Below are 17696 nucleotides of genomic sequence, written 5' to 3' on the forward strand. Positions count from 1 at the left end.
AGTATCAGTACTCAGAATACGAAAGGCTATACGATAGTTCCTTGTACCCAATAACTTACAAACGGGTTTTATCCAGATCTTCCGGGGTATCATATACATTGGGCAAAAAAATAGCAGGTGTTCTACAGATTCACAAACCTCGGTGCATCTATAGCACTTGTCACTTTTGTTTTGGGCACTCCCCCACCCCGCTGTGAATTCTGCAACCGGTAGGGTACCCACCCGTAGCTGGAAGTATAGCTTACGGTCCGAGGGCCTCTCTATTATATCCCAATACCTCTCAAGCAATGGACTAACTTTTAGGTCTAAAAAACGTCCAGTTAGGTGGGAAGAAAGTCCTTGGGTTGTTTCTATCGTAAAAACCCATTCCCAGTATATAGCTTTCAGCTTGTCCTTACTAGGAAAAGTAGCATTTAGTGGGTCATTCCATAATTCGATCAAACCTAAACTACCCAAAAGAAGTTTAATACTACGTAGCCAGTGTATGTTGTGTGATGAATCAGTTTTTAGTATATCACTGAAGCCGCTCTGGTAATGTGCAAGTTCATCAGTACACCAGAGTCGGTGCCAATAGAGTAGTGGACAAAGCTTTGTAAGGTAAGCCAGGGGCTTTTTCCCTAAGTCTAGCAGTAGAGGACGCAATGGAGTGCTAGCAGGAAGGCTTGTAATTTTGCGTAAAAATGCATTTTCAAGCAACGTCAATTTATTCAGGTTGCTAAAGCCCCAGAGTTCAGACCCGTATAAGCATGAACTCAGTACCATTGTCCCATATACTTCAAGGACTGGTGAAATTGGTTTTGTATATGAGCTTTTTAAACTAGTTAAAAGAGCACCTGATTTTTGTTTGTGTAATAGTGTAGCGCGGTCCATTTGGGAATCCCAGCGCATATCCTTCTGTAATGTAATGCCCAAATACGTGAAGGAGGATACCTCCTCCAGGGGCAAGTCGTTCATAAGAATTTTTCCCCTGAATGATTTATGTGCGTTGAAGGACATAAACTTAGTTTTTTCAGTGTTGACCACCAATCCCCTTATTTTACAAAATTCTTCGAAGCGTCCGAGTGCCTTCTGCAGACCGCTTGGGGTCTTAGAGATAATCAACGTGTCATCCGCAAACATGAGGATAGGAACACGGGTTCCAGCCAAAACAGGAGCATCGGTGGGGGTCTGTGAGAGGAAGTCGACCACCCCGTTGACAAAGAGCGAGAACAGGGTTGTTGCCAAGACACAACCCTGCCTCACACCCCTGCCAACCGGGAAGTGTTCCATCACCTCTCCCACGTCCCCCCAGCGAACCCGAGCTACATTACCCTCATGGAAGCGAATGATTACGGAAAGAAGTTCTGATTCAAGTCCCATTTCACGCAAAATTTCCCAAAGTTTTTTCCGTGGAACCAAATCAAAAGCCGCTTTTAGGTCCACGAAAACCGCGTATAGTGCGCCCTTGCCTATAGTTACCGTCTTCCAATATAGGATGACAAATCGGAAAATTTGATCTATTGTGCTTGTTTTCCGACGAAAGCCTGCCTGCATTGGACTTAAGATATCCTGCTCCTCGATCCATAATAGGATCTTCTGTAGGAATAAGCGGGCCACAATCTTCTGCATCGAGTCTATTAGGCTAATTGGCCTATAGTTGGCCGCAATAGACTTGTCCCCCTTTTTAAATACGGGGACAATTTCTGCACCTTTCCACGAGTCAGGGATATCAGCACCCTGTGCAATTGCATTTGCAAGGCGCATAATATACCTGCACCATAGTGGTCTGTTGCCGATAAACACGTCTGCAGGGATACCATCCATACCGGGAGCTTTACCCTTAATCACCTTATCTAAAGCCTGGTCCACATCTTTTAGAAGAAATATTGCTTCCTCATAGTAGGTGTGGCAGTAGGTGACATCTGTGTTTACTTCGTCACTTGGTACTGCATACTGTGGTTTAAAATGATCAACCCACGCCTTCTTGGCCACATTATTCTGGGGGCGCTCTGGTAGCCCCCCCCTGTCCCATTTATATATGTCCCAGAATTGCTTGCTATTCCTGGACTTGCTAGCATCTAAGAGGTCTTTCCACTTTTCATTATCCCACATCCCTTTTGCATCTTTCAGTGTCTTCCTATAGTGGGACCTGGCCAATCTTACCAAAGGTACGTCTTTCAACCTTAGGGCACTGCCAAGTTCAGCTCGTGCCTGCTTACAATAATTGTTATACCAACCCGCAGTGTTACCTTGCTTGGAACTGCTTTTGGAGGTGGTTTTAACAAAATATTTTTTCAAGCCCTCAAAAAGTTTGTTGTGTGCTACCACCACTGCCTGGTGGAAACTCGTATTTCCTACCATTGTTCCAGAGGGTTGTAAAGCATCAGTGACTTCTTTATTCAATGCAATCATGGTTATTGGGTCTTCTTTGATCCTGTCCCATTTTAAGTAACGCAGATTATTGGACAGAAATTGATCCGCTACATAAGTCACTTGCTGAGATAGTTGTCTACCTTGAAAGGGTAAGTCGAATTGTGCTACTAGTGGATGGTGGTCGCTCTCAATTCGGTTAATAACATCCATATCAATAAGATGTGCCCAGAGTTTTACATTGACAAGTAGATAATCTATACGACTCACCCTGCGACCATTATCAAAGATGTTCTTTGCAAGTTTATCTGACTTACTTCTACCGTTTGTGGCCCTCAGCTGATTAGTAAGACACAGACCTTTTAATTGGATTGCTGCATCTGTCCATCTTTTTATAGGGGCAATCTCTAAGGGGGGAATTCCCCAGCTCATGTCTTCCTCTACAGTAAACTGTGGTATGTCATGGCCAAGGGGCTCATAGGTGGTATTAAAATCACCTGCTACTACTGGTAATATATTAGAGGGGAGGAGATCCAGGGTGTCTTCAAGTTCTTGTACTACTGGAGATTTTTTCCCCCCCGGGAGGCCACGTGCGTACACATTAAAAATTTCCATTTTGAGACCAAGCTGTGAGGTTATTCGTATTGAAAGTATGTCATTGCTAGATCTAAGTCCTACTTTTATATGGCACCTCATGTCTTGTTTTACCCATATGGTTAATCCGCCCGAAGGGCGGCCTCTTGTGCTTTTTAGCGCAGGAACATAAAAATTTAGGTAACCATTACAGTGGATAGGGTCTATTGACCAGGTCTCTTGAAAGAGGCAAACATCATGTTTTGTCAAAAAGGCCATCCAGTCTGGATTATACATTTTTGTGCCCAGTCCTGCAATGTTCCATGATAAAATTGACACAATACCATTTTCCCTACTTACCCCCAGGTTACTAACTGGGCTCTCTAATGGAATATTTGTGCTACCTTTCTTAGCGGGGTTCACACTATCATTCATATTAACGGCCATGCTGGGCTTGGAGTTCACTTTGGCAACTTTTCCTAGAACACTTACACCACGCGGGGAGTATGTCGAGCAACCAGATTTATCACCTATGAATTTTTGGCGTACCACCCCGACTGTTTCATGTCAGTTGATAAAGATCCAATATGCAGATTTACTTCTTTACTATAACAGCAATCACTGTCATGTACATTTATATTTATACAATTGCATATATGATCTTTCTTAAGGAAAACATTGCCTAGCCTAGGTGGCTTTTCCCCAACCCCGAGACATCGTCAATCGCAGTCTTCCAAACCGGAGGACCTAGCAGGCCCATGCTGTGCATTCTGATAGCTATATGGCCTGTCTTCATTATCTGGATCTGTTTGCCCACGTATATCTAAGTTGGACTGTTGGTGACCACAGTAAAAAAAGGACAAAGGTAGGGAAAGGATAGGTGTGCTAGAATTCGACCTCTGCCAGTTGAAAATATGTTTGACTGCCCTCTTGTCTCTGAAATTAATAACAATGCAATCTCCCTTAATCGATTTGCTCTTGGGACCTACCCAATCCACTCTTCTAGCAAAAAGTATCTCCGTTGAAACATTCTGGGGTAGGGGGCGATTTAGATTAAGCCAATAGATGCACTTATTTTTCAATTCCCAGTAATCCTCCCTTCTATCTGAATCTAGTGGTTTAACCCCCGCCAGAATCACTACATAAGGAGAGGACTGTGGCGGGAGGTGTAATTTGGTGTTTTCTTTTACCGGCCCACTTGGTAAATCCCTCTTTTTGAATGTGCCTACTAGGCTTTTATCGGTAGCTGTCCCCCTAACATACGACGGGTTACTAGCGATATCCCCACTCGGGGCCCGAACTTCCTGCCCTAGAGTTAGTGGAATAGAACTAGTTAGAATCGGGATGGGGGCAGGAGTGATATTCGCTGTGTTAGAGCGTTGAGTTGGGCATTGAGTTGGCAATTTAGCGGGGATTGTGGCAGACTCTTGGCAAGTACCGACATTTTTTTGCTTAGGCAGTACTGAGGCATAGGACAACTCTAAGCAAACCAATCTATTTTCAATAGTGTCCAGCCTATCATAGATTGGAAGACAGGTTTTATAGAAGATGGATTCAATTTTTCCCCAAAAGTCCACATCTCGATCTTGCGCAGCTGTAAAGATGGGGTCGGGAAAGAGTGTACTATTTCTTTGTCTTCTGCAACGGAGATAGATTTCCCAATAGGGACTTGACTCTCCATACAGTTGGCATCCGGAATTGTCCGCCTAGTCTTTGATTTTTGGCCACCGTTTGGCGGGTCGCCGCATTTCCTCTTCGATCTCAGGTTCTTATTAGTTCCCCTTTTATTTGCCATTGCATTTTTTCCTATGGAGTTATTGGCGGAACGGGTCTTAACACAGGAAGGAGCACTGTCATTTTGGTTAGGATTACCTTGACCTACTCTTGGTCTTGAATTTAGGTCTAGTCCTTCAGATTGAGGTAGGCAATGGAGAAACTCCTCGTCATGAACAGAGACGTTTGCAGACTCACTGGACACCGGGATAACCTCATTTCCTGATCTCGCTATTGTGGTAGGCCCCGGGGATTTGGCATTACTTAGATATCCCAGAGAAGAGTGTTTGTCAACCACAGAGCCCAGAGATAGTCGTTTCTCCGTCAGATCAATTTCTTTGTCCAGTATTGAGGATACTCTCACCAGGAATTGGTCGAGCGTTCCCACTATAGATTTCGTAGCCGTCATTTTGTAGCAAAGGGATTTACAATGGAGCAGTTTAGCAGCAGCCACTAACACTTCTCACTCGCATGTGTGCTAGCGCACAGAATTGTTACAATGTCACTGACCTTTGTCTTAGATGTACGGAGGGTGTCCCATCCCAGCCTCGTCCGGCCTCTAACGGGCTCAAACGGGCCCGCCCTTGGCCCGGGCTTCGCCCGGCGCCCGCCCGTGCGCGTCCCGCGCAGCGGGAGCAGCGAGCACTTTTATATCCCTTGCAGCGGTCACTTGCGGCCAATAAGCAGCGTCGCAAGCCCTCCTGGGAAATGCAGTCCAAGGGTGTCCGTCGAGGTCAGGTTTAGCAGAGATCACCCAGCGCACGAAGCGGCTCCCGCGCAGCGGGAGCGGCGAGCACTTTTATATCCCTTGCAGCGGTCACCTGCGGCCAATGAGCAGCGTTGCAAGCCCTCCTGGGAAATGCAGTCCAAGGGTGTCCGTCGAGGTCAGGTTTAGCAGAGATCACCCAGCGCACGAAGCGGCTCCCGCGCAGCGGGAGCGGCGAGCACTTTTATATCCCTTGCAGCGGTCACCTGCGGCCAATGAGCAGCGTCGCAAGCCCTCCTGGGAAATGCAGTCCAAGGGTGTCCGTCGAGGTCAGGTTTAGCAGAGATCACCCAGCGCACGAAGCGGCTCCCGTGCAGTGGGAGCGGCGAGCGCTTTTATATCCCTTGCAGCGGTCACCTGCGGCCAATGAGCAGCGTCGCAAGCCCTCCTGGGAAATGCAGTCCAAGGGTGTCCATCGAGGTCAGGTTTAGCAGAGATCACCCAGCGCACGAAGCGGCTCCCGCGCAGCGGGAGCGGCGAGCACTTTTATATCCCTTGCAGCGGTCACCTGCGGCCAATGAGCAGCGTCGCAAGCCCTCCTGGGAAATGCAGTCCAAGGGTGTCCGTCGAGGTCAGGTTTAGCAGAGATCACCCAGCGCACGAAGCGGCTCCCGCGCAGCGGGAGCGGCGAGCACTTTTATATCCCTTGCAGCGGTCACCTGCGGCCAATGAGCAGCGTCGCAAGCCCTCCTGGGAAATGCAGTCCAAGGGTGTCCGTCGAGGTCAGGTTTAGCAGAGATCACCCAGCGCACGAAGCGGCTCCCAGTGACCGGTGGCCAGGAAGATGGCTGACCACGGATGTCGCATGATTTCAGGTCGTCGATGGTGTTTTGACTCTTCACTCACGAGGTCCAGGAGGGATCGACGATGACCAGCAGCTGGATTCGGAGTGCGCCACAACGTCTGCAGCTGATGGCTGTGTCGGCAACCGGATTGGAGCCAACAAGCTTTGGCAACTGGAAGTCTTGTGTGGAGTGAATTAAGTCGATGGTGCAGACCAGCAAGATCTGAGGGACTCACACAGCAAGGGTAAGTGAGGGAAGGCCTGGAGTAACAAGGGAAGCCCTTTGAGTTGATAAGAAAGTCTTTGGGGGACCCACCAGCCAATGGGCAAGGGATTGCAAAGACGCCCATTCAGGAAATGCTTCACAGGAGCCCACGGTCCCTCAGGATGGGGTAGGCCTCTGATTTTCACTACAAAGCCTGACAGAGGCTTGGGCCACAAATGGTCCAATGCAAAAGTTCGTAGAATGTCGTGAAGGGTTTGCACTCGACAATAGTGCATGGTCCCCAGGTATTGCTGTTCTTCGTCACTCGTGGGGTCCACTTGCCACAGCTCTGCTGGGGACTCACAATGGCCGTCGAGAAGTCAGGAAATCTACTTCCGGAGCTGCAGGGATTTCGAACTCCGGCGGGAGCGGGAAAGTTTGCAACCCTTGTTTAAGGTTTTTGGTGCCTGCCAAGCAGGGGAGTCACTCCTTGACTCCAAGGGAGATTCTTCTGTCTCCCAAAGGTAGTGGAACATCGAAGGGCCAGGATTCTTCTTTGTAGAGCATCGTCCAGGGTTATCTGTTTTGCAATGGCAAAGTTTGCTATCTTATAGTGAAGATAGGGGAGGGACTAGCTCTATGACCACTCCTCTAGGAGGGTCAGGGGAGGGGATGGTTACACCCACTTCCCTTTGTCCAGTTTCGCACCAGAGCAGGGACAGGTAGCCCCTGAACCGGTTTGAGCTGGCATATGCACAGAGGAGCCTACTGCTCCCCCAGTGCAGGACTTCAAAGCACTCTAGGAGTTCACCCACCCAGCCCCAATACACTAAATCTTGTCTGGAAGGTGGTGACACCTCCCTGTGATAGGATGCCTTTTGCTGGGCTCACTCCACTGCGAGTTTCAGTCAGCAGCAGGAGGGCAGCCCAGTGTCTGTGCTGGTGGCATCCATTTTGTGATGCCAGGGCTCTTTCAGATTTCTGTCGTTTTACATGTCATCCCCTCTAGAAGGGTGGGATCAAGCGCCCACATCATGGACTGATTGTAAACCAAGCACCCTGCCCTCAGGATTGATAGGGCCTACCATAGGGGTGGCTGATAGGTTTATATGTGTATAAGGAAGCTTCTAAACAATTCCGGAAAGCTATTAGGAAAAGCAAAAAGCGCTTTTATGCGGACTCAATTTCTCAGGCAGATCAGTCCAGCAAACAAGTTTTTAAAGTGGTACAGTCGTTTTTTAAGCCAAAATGCATTGAAAGAGAGGTTGTACCCACAGCTACGCTATGTGAGCAAATTTCTGAGTATTTTGATCATAAAATTAAAAAAGTCTACGACTCTTTTGGTCCAATAACAAAAACAGTGAAGCAGGACATAACGAATAAAGGCGAGCTAGAAGAGACTTTTACCCAGTTCATGCATATTCCACTGAATGAGGTAAGGCAAGAACTTAGCCGATGCAAATCCGGCTCCCCTGACGACCCTTGCCCAGCTAAACTATGGAGTGCCATTGCAGACTCGGTAGCCCCGATACTTCAATGTATTTGGAATTCTTCCATTGCTTCGGGCATTTTCCCGGACGTCTGGAAGCATGCTACTCTTCTACCCCTAAAGAAGAAACCCAATGGGGACCCAGACGACCTTACGAATCTCCGCCCAATATCCCTACTTGCTGCCCCGGGAAAAATGCTGGAAAAAATTATACAGCGACAATTGAGTAAATTTGTGGAAACCAATAACATCCTACATGAAACTCAATCGGGTTTCCGTCCCGGTTTTAGCACAGAAACAGCGCTCATAGAGGTAGCCGAGTCAGTGAGGTGGTCGATGGATGCAGGAGACTCAGCAATGCTGGTACTCCTGGATCTGTCGGCCGCCTTCGACACGGTGGACCACGCCAGCCTACTCAGCCGGCTTGCAGAGATAGGCATTCAGGACAGAGCACTAGGGTGGATAAACTCCTACCTATCACTTAGAACGCAGAAGGTAGCACTTGGGACGTTCTCTTCCACACCCAAAATTCTTGGAAGTGGAGTCCCGCAGGGATCGGCCCTCAGCCCCCTTCTGTTCAACATCTACCTGGCTCCTTTGTTCACGTTAATTGCCAACTGGGGTGTCAAGGCAATTTCATATGCCGACGACACCCAGTTGGTATTTCCGTACTCGGAGATGACGCATGATTCTTTCTCAAATTTCAAAGGCTGTCTCCAGGATATAGCACACTGGATGAACACTAATAAATTAAAACTGAATGCCAATAAAACTGAAGTCATCTTCTTCAGCAAGGGTCCCCCCCCCGCCCCTGAACTCTGGTGGCCCACGGAGATGGGCCCGCCCCCTTCACCAAGTCACTCGGCACAAAATCTTGGAGTGAGATGGGATGATAACTTGTCCTTTTCATCCCATGTCCAACAAGTGGCCGGGTGCTGTCTTAGCAAGCTGAGAAACCTCCGAAAAATCCTAAGGCTCTTACCGGAGAGTTGTAGAAAAACGGTTGTCCACGCGACTGTCACCTCACGGCTGGACTATGCCAATGGTTTATACCTGGGCCTCCCAAAATACTTGACTCACAGGCTTCAGGTAGTTCAAAATGCGGCTGCGAGACTGTTACTGCGAATTCCTTTCAAGCAGTCAGTCTCTCCGCATTTTCGAACCCTGCATTGGCTACCAGTGGCCAACAGGATAAAATTCAAAGCTTTGACGCTTTGGTTCAGATCTCTGTATGGCTCCTGCCCACAATACCTGAAAAACCGCCTTCCTAGATACTTTCAAAGCCGTGCACTACGATCCAATGACCGTGTCCAACTGGTCATCCCGCGGGCAAAAAAGGCCCGGCTAGGCGGTCGGACCTTTTCAGCCAACGTTTCCGCTTTGTGGAACTCCCTGCCACAAGTTATCCAACAGGCCCCCTCCGAACCCTGCTTTAGGAAATTGCTAAAGACCTGGCTTTTCTCCCAGCCACGCTAGCTCTCCTATTTTTTTATGCCTAAGGTTATCAGTGATCTACTAGCGCCGGGACACCTCCTCGTGAGGTAGCTGTTCGCGCTGTATAAAATCCAGTATTATTATTATTATGTATGGGGAGATATTGAAACCTATATCTCAGTGAGGAGTGCTAACACTAACTCACACAGGCTGCAGTAGCAGGCCTGTGGTGTCAGATTGAGAATGCTTCCCAGGGGTGGCATTATACATGCTGCAGCCCCTGGTAGGCCTGTGAAGTGCCTATGCCCTAGGTACCTAAGGTACCATATACTAGGAGCTCATAAGGTACCACAGTATCCAATCACTAGTGCATCTAATATGCACAGCAAGTCGTTTAGAGAGAACAGAGAGACTGGGGCCCTGATTATCAGGGACCCAGCCAGGCTATAGCCAGAAACCAGTGTATACATCAGAAAAAAAGTGGGGGCAACATAAGTGCAGATCCTACTCTCCTACACAATATGGCCTCAGCTTCTTCAGGGCCCACACCACAGCAAAGGCCTCCCTCTCTATAGCTGACCAACGTTTCTCTCTAGGGGTCAGCCTTCTGCTTATGAAAGCTACTGACTGGTCTTGACCTTCATCATTAAGTTGAGACAGTACAGCTCCCACACCCAGCTCTGAAGCATCTGTTTGAACGATTAACTTATTTTTGTAATCTGGACTCTGCAAGATGGGGGCAGTGCACATTGCCTGCTTGAGGTCATCAAATGCCTTTTGACAGCTAGCTGTCCACTGAACCTTTTTTGGCATTTTCTTGGAGGTCAGATCATTTAAGGGGGTCACTATAGATCCATATCCCTTAACAAACCTCCTATAGTACCCAGTCAGGCCTAAAAAGGCTCTAACCTGTGTCTGGGTTGTTGGAGCTACCCATTCCATGATGGTTTGGATTTTGCTCTGCAATGGTTGAACCTGGCCTCCACCCACAAGGTTGCCCAGGTACACAACCTAACTCTGCCCTATCTGGCACTTAGGGGCCTTGATAGTGAGGCCTGCTTTTTTCAGGGCCTCCAAAACATTTCTGAGGTGGACCAGGTGATTCTGCCAGGTGGAACTAAAGACAGCAATATCATCAAGATAAGCTGAGCAATAGGTTTCCATACAAGTCAGAACTTTATTCACCAACCTCTGAAAAGTGGCAGGTGCATTCTTCAAACCAAAGGGCATTACCATAAAGTGATAGTGCCCACCAGGGGTTGAAAATGCTGTTTTGGCCTTGGCATCATCAGCTAACTTGATTTGCCAGTAGCCAGCAGTTAGGTCAAATGTACTAAGATACTTGGCTGAGGCCAAAGTGTCTATAAGTTCATCTGCCCTTGGTATTGGGTAGGCATCAGTCCTGGTGACTGCATTGAGGCCTCTGTAGTCAATACAAAACCTAATTTCTTTCTTACCACCTTGGGTATGAAGTTTAGGTACAAGGACTACTGGGCTAGCCCAAGGGCTATCTGAAGGCTCAATAACACCTAGTTCCAACATTTTCTGGACTTCAGTCCTGATACACTCCCTGACATTGTCAGGTTGCCTGTAGATTTTACTCTTGACAGGCAGACTGTCTCCAGTGTCCACCTCATGGGTGCACCAGGAAGTCTGACTTGGGGTAAGGCCAAACATGTGTCTGAACTGTTGCAGAACTTGTCTGCATTCAGTTTGTTGATGCTCAGTGAGGCTGCTTGCCAAAGCAACACCATCAACTGACCCATCATCAGGGTTCTGTGAGAGCAGGTCAGGGAGAGGGTCACTCTCCTCCTCCTGGTCCTCATCAGTTGCCATGAGCAAGCCCATGTCAGCCCTGTCCACATATGGCTTTAATCTGTTGACATGGAGCACCCTAAGGGGGCTCCTGGGAGTTCCCAAATCCACCAAGTAGGTGACTTCTCCCTTTTTCTCAACAATTGTATGGGGGCCACTCCATTTGTCCTGGAGAGCTGCTGGGGCCACAGGCTCCAACACCCACACTTTCTGGCCTGGCTGATAAACAGTCAGGACAGCCTTTTGGTCATGCCAAGCTTTTTGTAATTCTTGGCTAGCCTCAAGGTTTTTAGTTGCCTTCTTCATGTACTCTGCCATCCGGGAGCGGAGACCAAATACATAGTCCATCATATCCTGTTTGGGAGGTTTGAGAGGTAACTCCCATCCCTCCTTCACCAGACATAAGGGTCCTCTGACAGGTTGCCCAAACAGAACTTCAAAAGGGCTGTAGCCAACCCCCTTCTGTGGGAACTCCCTGTATGCAAACAGAAGGCAGGGAAGTAAAAGGTCCCATTTTCGCCTAAGCTTTTCTGGGAGGCCTTTAGTCATTTCCTTTAGGGTTTTGTTGAATCTCTCAACTAACCCATTGCATTGTGGGTGATAGGGAGTAGTGAATTTATAATTGACACCACACTCCTTCCACATTGCTTTTAAATATCCTGACATAAAGTTTGTAACTCTGTCAGATATGACCTCCTCAGGGAAACCCACTCTGGAGAAACCTCCAATGAGGGCTCTTGCTACGACAGGGGCTGTGGTAGTCCTGAGGGGTATAGCTTTTGGATACCTGGTGGCATTATCCACTACCACCAGTATAAATCTGTGCCCAGATGCAGTTGGAGGGTCAAGGGGACCAACAATGTCAATCCCTACCCTTTCAAAGGGAACCCCCTCCACAGGTAGTGGTTTCAGGGGGACCTTTGTTGTGCCACCTGACTTGTCACTGGCTTGGCAAGTGACACAGGAGCGACAAAACTCCTTGGTGTCCTGAGACATGTGTGGCCAATGAAAATGAGGGCCAAGCCTGTCCCAGGTCTTGTTTTGGCCCAAGTGTCCTGCTCATGGGATATCAAGTGCTAGGGTCAAGAGGAACCCCCTAAACTTCTGAGGTATTACCAACCTCCTCGTGGCTCCAGGGGTAGGATCTCTAGCCTCAGAATATAGGAGTCCCTCATCCAAATAAACGTTATGGGACCCACTAGCACTCCCAGCAGCCTCAGCAGCAGCTTGCTGTCTGAGGGGTTCAAGAGAGGGGCAGCACTGTTGCTCCCTGCTCAGATCTTCCCTGGAAGGTCCCCCTGCCCCCAAGAACTCAACCTGACCAGGCTCAAGTTCCTCTGGGGCAGTTCCTTCTTCAGGCTCTGCTTCTCCTCCCTCAGGAGGGGAATCTGAGATCTGAGACAGAGGGGAAGGCACAGCCTTAACCCTACTGCTCCTCCTCTTGGGTAGCATCTGGTCCATAGTTTCAGGATCCAGAGCTGGTTCAGCTTTATGCATTTTGGCCTGTGACCTGGTCACAGCAAACACCTCTGCAGGTATGCCCAACATCTCAGCATGAGTCCATAATTCTACTTCAGACCAGGCTGAAGTCTCCAGATCATTGCCCAACAAACATTTGACAGGGAGGTCTGCACTGACTACTACCTTTTTGAGGCCAGTTACCCCTCCCCAGGAGAAATTCACAACTGCCAGACTATGGTTGGTCCTGACACTGCTTTCATTGGTCACCTGGTACATTTCACCTAGGATGATCTGTGCAGGGTCCACTAGATCCTCTGCCACCATGGTGACACTAGCACCTGTGTCCCTGAATGCCAAAGCCTGTTTGCCATTTAATATAGGCTGCTGTTTGTACTTGCCCAGATTACAGGGGCTCACTAGGAAGGACATATCAAGGTCTCCCTCACAAACTAGCAATGCCTCTGTTGGTACTCTGACTAGGCCAGGGTCCACATCAGAACCCAGGGTCAACCCTACTACTCCCTTATTCTGGTCACCACCTCCACCAATGACTGCACTAGGGGGAGCAGGTGACTTAGGGGCTGGAGTGGTGGTGGTTTGGTCTTTGGACGTGGTACAATCAGAAGTCCAGTGCCCTTTCTGTTGACAGAATTTGCACCAGGGCTTCTTTTGGCCTTTTCCCTTTGTAGACTGTGAATCCCCACCAGTTGCAGATATTTTGGGCCCTTGTGAAGACTTCTGGTCTTTTGACTTATCCCCACCTTTATCTGAGCCTTTAGGATCCTGCTTCTTGGTGTCACCCCCTTGGTTATGGGTTTTCTGCCTCACCCTGGTTCTGACCCATTTGTCTGCCTTCTTTCCCAATTCTTGGGGAGAGGTCAGATCAGAGTCCACCAGGTACTGATGCAACAACTGGTTTTGGCAATTATTAAGGATCTGTTCTCTCATGATAAGAGTATACAATCCCTTAAAATCAGTAACTTTACTACCAACCAGACAACCTTCTATAGCCTTGTTTGCACAATCAACAAAGTCAGTCCGATCCTGAGTCTGTGCTTTCTGGGTATCTCTGAACTTCAACCTGTACTGTTCAGTGGTTAAGCCAAACCCATCTATTAATGCACTCTTCAGGGCTTCATAGTCATTAGCATCCTCTTCTCTAACAGTGAGGAGCTTGTCTCTACCTTTATCAGAAAGGCGAGCCACAAGATTGCTGCCCACTGTTTCTGGGGTACCTGTTGAACTTTACAGGCCCTCTCCACAGTAGTTATCCATTTGTGGATATCATCCCCACTCTGGTAGGGAGGAACAACCTTCGACAGGTTCTTATGGTCTGGAATATATTCCCTACCTCTAGGGACACTGTTGCTGCCACCAGGGGTATCTAACCCCTCTTTTCTAGAAGCTCTCTGGAGCTCAAAGGCTTCCCTATCTAAGGCCAATTGCTTGGTTCTGAGGGCAAACCTAGCTTCCTCATACTGCAGAAACTTGTACCTTCTTTCAGAGGAGGTCTCTCTATGTAAGTATGAGCTCCTCTGATGGACAGAATCCTTGTCAGAGTGATATGAGTGGGTAGACTCCCTTGATAGGGACCTAAGCCTTTCTTCCACTCTGCCAACTCTCTTAGGGAGAATTCCTCTGTCCTGTTCAGATCCTTGTGGATCTGGCCCTTCAACCACAGAGTCCTGGTCATCCTGATTTTCATCATCAGACCCAGACACTGTATTTGACCCATCCCCTGGTTCAGACCTGTTAGCTCCTAGAGCTGACCTAAGGTCATCTGCTATTAACAGATCTATCAGGTGTAGGGCTGAGGTACTCCGTCCTAGCTTCAGGTGTCTTTCAACACACATGGCCTTCAAGTCAATGTAGGTCATGTCCTTGTACTGAGGCTGGGTGGACCCACTGGCTCCACCTTTTAAGGACATTCTAGTGTTGTGCAGTGTTGTACTACCTACACTAGTTTGTGGCCTACTGAACCTACCTTGAGCTGTAGCAAGGGTGTGCTATCCCTTCACAAACAGCTCTAAGTTCAGTAGAACTTATTGATACTAAGCTTGACTTTATATGTACCTTGAGTACCTTTAGTGGTTTTCAGTTAGTAATTCAAATAGAGATTTTCTGGTAAAACAATGGCAAGCTGGAATCCCACACGCTGCCCACCAATGTGAGAAGTTGGCCAGGCATATGCTGGTCACTAGTTATAGTGGCCACCTTGCACCAGTCTAATTCGACTCTTATGGTAGATAGGTTTAAGACAACCTTTTAAAGAAAGCTATCCTAGTGGTAGCTGTGGAGAGCAGCCTTCAGGCTAAGTCTCAGAGGAATGTAAAGCAGCTTGTTTTACGTTATAATCTGGTGAATTACCAAATGAAAGGACACCACACAGGTATATATATCAAATATATATGTATTTATTACTAGACACACTCTACTAATCTCTTTATGAGATTAGAAGCCAGATACACATTAAAAATTCAACGTTTCTCAATAAGTTAAGCACAAATATGGCTGAAGCCCTAGGGGCGTACCAGACCATATACTAAAAAAATGGTATAAGAATGTCGACTTGCAAAATGACAAGGCCTAGGGCCTGGGGAATCGCTGAGGCTTCACTACTGCAGTGTTAGCAGGTAAGTAACAGGCCCACGAGAGACGCGTGCAGTGTGTGAACACAGCCGTGGGTTCCCTATTGATTATAATGGTGCAAGTCGCGGTTTGATTTTTAAAGTTTTAGGGTACTTCGAGGAAGTCTACAAGCAAGCCACTTACAAGGTAAGTACTTCGAGGGCCAACACACACTAGGGCACCGGAGTGCACGAGTTACCTCACCCAGGGAAGCCGGGTGCATAGGTGTCTTTTGGTGTCGGGTCGCGTCGCTGTTTTCTATGGAGACCAAAGAAGACTTGCTGCTTGCGTCGACTGAAGAAGTGTCCGGTGGAATCCAAGGGTGGATTCAAGATGCAGGCAACCTGAAAATTGAAGGGGCGGTGTTCAAAGTCACTTGCCAGTGACCGGTGGCCAGGAAGATGGCTGACCACGGATGTCGGGGGATTTCAGGTCGTCGATGGTGTTTTGACTCTTTGCTCAAGGTCCAGGAGGGATCGACGATGACCAGCAGTTGGATTCCAAGTGTTCCACAAAGTCTGCAGCTGATGGCGTTGGCGGCAACCAGATTGGAGCCAACAAGCCTTGGCAACTGCAAGTCTTGTGTGGAGTGAAGAAAGTCGATGCTGCAAGCCAGCAAGGTCCAGGAGGGATCGACGATGACCAGCAGCTGGATTCGGTGTGTCCCACAACGTCTGCAGATGATGGCGGCATTGGCAACTGGATTGGAGCCAACAAGCCTTGGCAACTGCAAGTCTTGTGTGGAGTGAAGAAAGTCGATGGTGCAGACCAGCAAGGTCTGAGGGACTCAACCAGCAAGGGCAAGTGAGGGCAGGCCTGGAGCAACCAGGAAGCCCTTTGAGTTGATAAGATAGTCTTCGGGTGACCCGCCAGCCAACGGGCAAGGGATTGCAAAGACGCCTCTTCAGGAACTGCTTCACAGGAACCCACAGTCACTCGGGATGGGGTAGGCCTCTGATTTTTGCTGCAAAACCTGTTGGAGGCTTGGGCCACAAATGGTCCAATGCACAAGTTCGTAGAACGTCGTGAAGTATTCGCACTCGACAATAGTGCACGGTCCCCGGGTATTGCTGTTCCTCATCACTCGTGGGGTCAACTCGCCACTGCTCTGCTGGGGACTCACAATGGCTGTCAAGAAGTCAGGAAATTCACTTCCGGGGCTGCAGGGACTTCGAGCTCCGGCGGGAGCGGGAACGTTTGCAACCGTTGTTTAAGGTTTTTGGTGCCTGCCAAGCAGGGGAGTCGCTCCTTGACTCCAAGGGAGATTCTTCTGTCTCCCAAAGGTAGTGGAACATCGAAGGGCCAGGATTCTTCTTTGTAGAGCGTCGTCCAGGGTTATCTGTTTTGCAATGGCAAAGTTTGCTTTCTTATAGTGAAGATAGGGGAGGGACTATCTCTATGACCACTCCTCTAGGAGGGTCAGGGAAGGGGGTGGTTACACCCACTTCCCTTTGTCTAGTTTCACGCCAGAGCAGGGACAGGTAGCCCTTGAACCGGTTTGAGCTGGCATATGCACAGAGGAGCCTACTGCTCCCCCAGTGCAGGACTTCAAAGCACTCTAGGAGTGTACCCACCCAGCCCCAATATGCTAAATCCTGTCTGGAAGGTGGTGACACCTCCCTGTGACAGGATGCTTTTTGTTGGGCTTCCTCCACTGCAAGTTTCAGTCAGCAGCAGGAGGGCAGCCCAGTGTCTGTGCTGGTGGCATCCATTTTGTGATGCCAGGGCTCTTTCAGATTTCTGTCGTTTTACATGTCGTCCCCTCTAGAAGGTTGGGATCATGCTCCCACATCATGGACTGATGTGGGGGTATGATTTCAAGTTGTTTAACACCAAACACGACATGTTTTGATGCAGTCATTCCAAAGTTAGCATTTTAATGCACTTAAGAGTATATGGTTTAACCGCATCCACAAACAGCCATAGAGAATAGACTCTGGTAGCTGCAGAGGGGCCCTGCTCAGGCAGAGGCACCCCCTCACATTGTAAAGCAAGCACCCTGCCCTCAGGATATATAGGGTCTGCCATAGGTGTGGCTGATAGGTTTATATGTGTGTGTATGGGGAGATATAGAAACCTATATCTCAGTGAGGAGTGCTAACACTAACTCACACAGGCTGCAGTAGCAGGCCTCTGGTGTCAGATTGAGAATGCTTCCCAGGGATGGTATAATACATGCTGCAGCCCCTGGTAGGCCTGTGAAGTGCCTATGCCCTAGGTACCTAAGGTGCCATATACTAGGGGCTCATAAGGTACCACAGTATCCAATCACTAGTGCATCTAATATGCACAGCAAGTCGTTTAGAGAGAACAGAGAGACTGGGGCCCTGATTAGCAGGGACCCAGCAGGGCTATGGCCAGAAACCAGTGTATACATCAGAAAAAAAGTGGGGGCAACATAAGTGTAGATCCTACTCTC

The 17696-nt window shown here is 48.5% G+C and overlaps 1 protein-coding gene across 2 annotated transcripts in view; it reads right to left on the reverse strand.

Annotated features, from left to right (window-relative positions):
• The window catches only part of LOC146820801 (uncharacterized), a 62496-nt gene that overhangs the window by 1087 nt on the left and 43713 nt on the right, over positions 1-17696 (reverse strand). The gene's annotated exons all lie outside the window — the stretch shown is intronic.

The sequence above is a fragment of the Triturus cristatus genome, chromosome 6 (genome assembly GCF_964204655.1).
Source record: "Triturus cristatus chromosome 6, aTriCri1.1, whole genome shotgun sequence".
Classification (NCBI taxonomy): domain Eukaryota; kingdom Metazoa; phylum Chordata; class Amphibia; order Caudata; family Salamandridae; genus Triturus; species Triturus cristatus.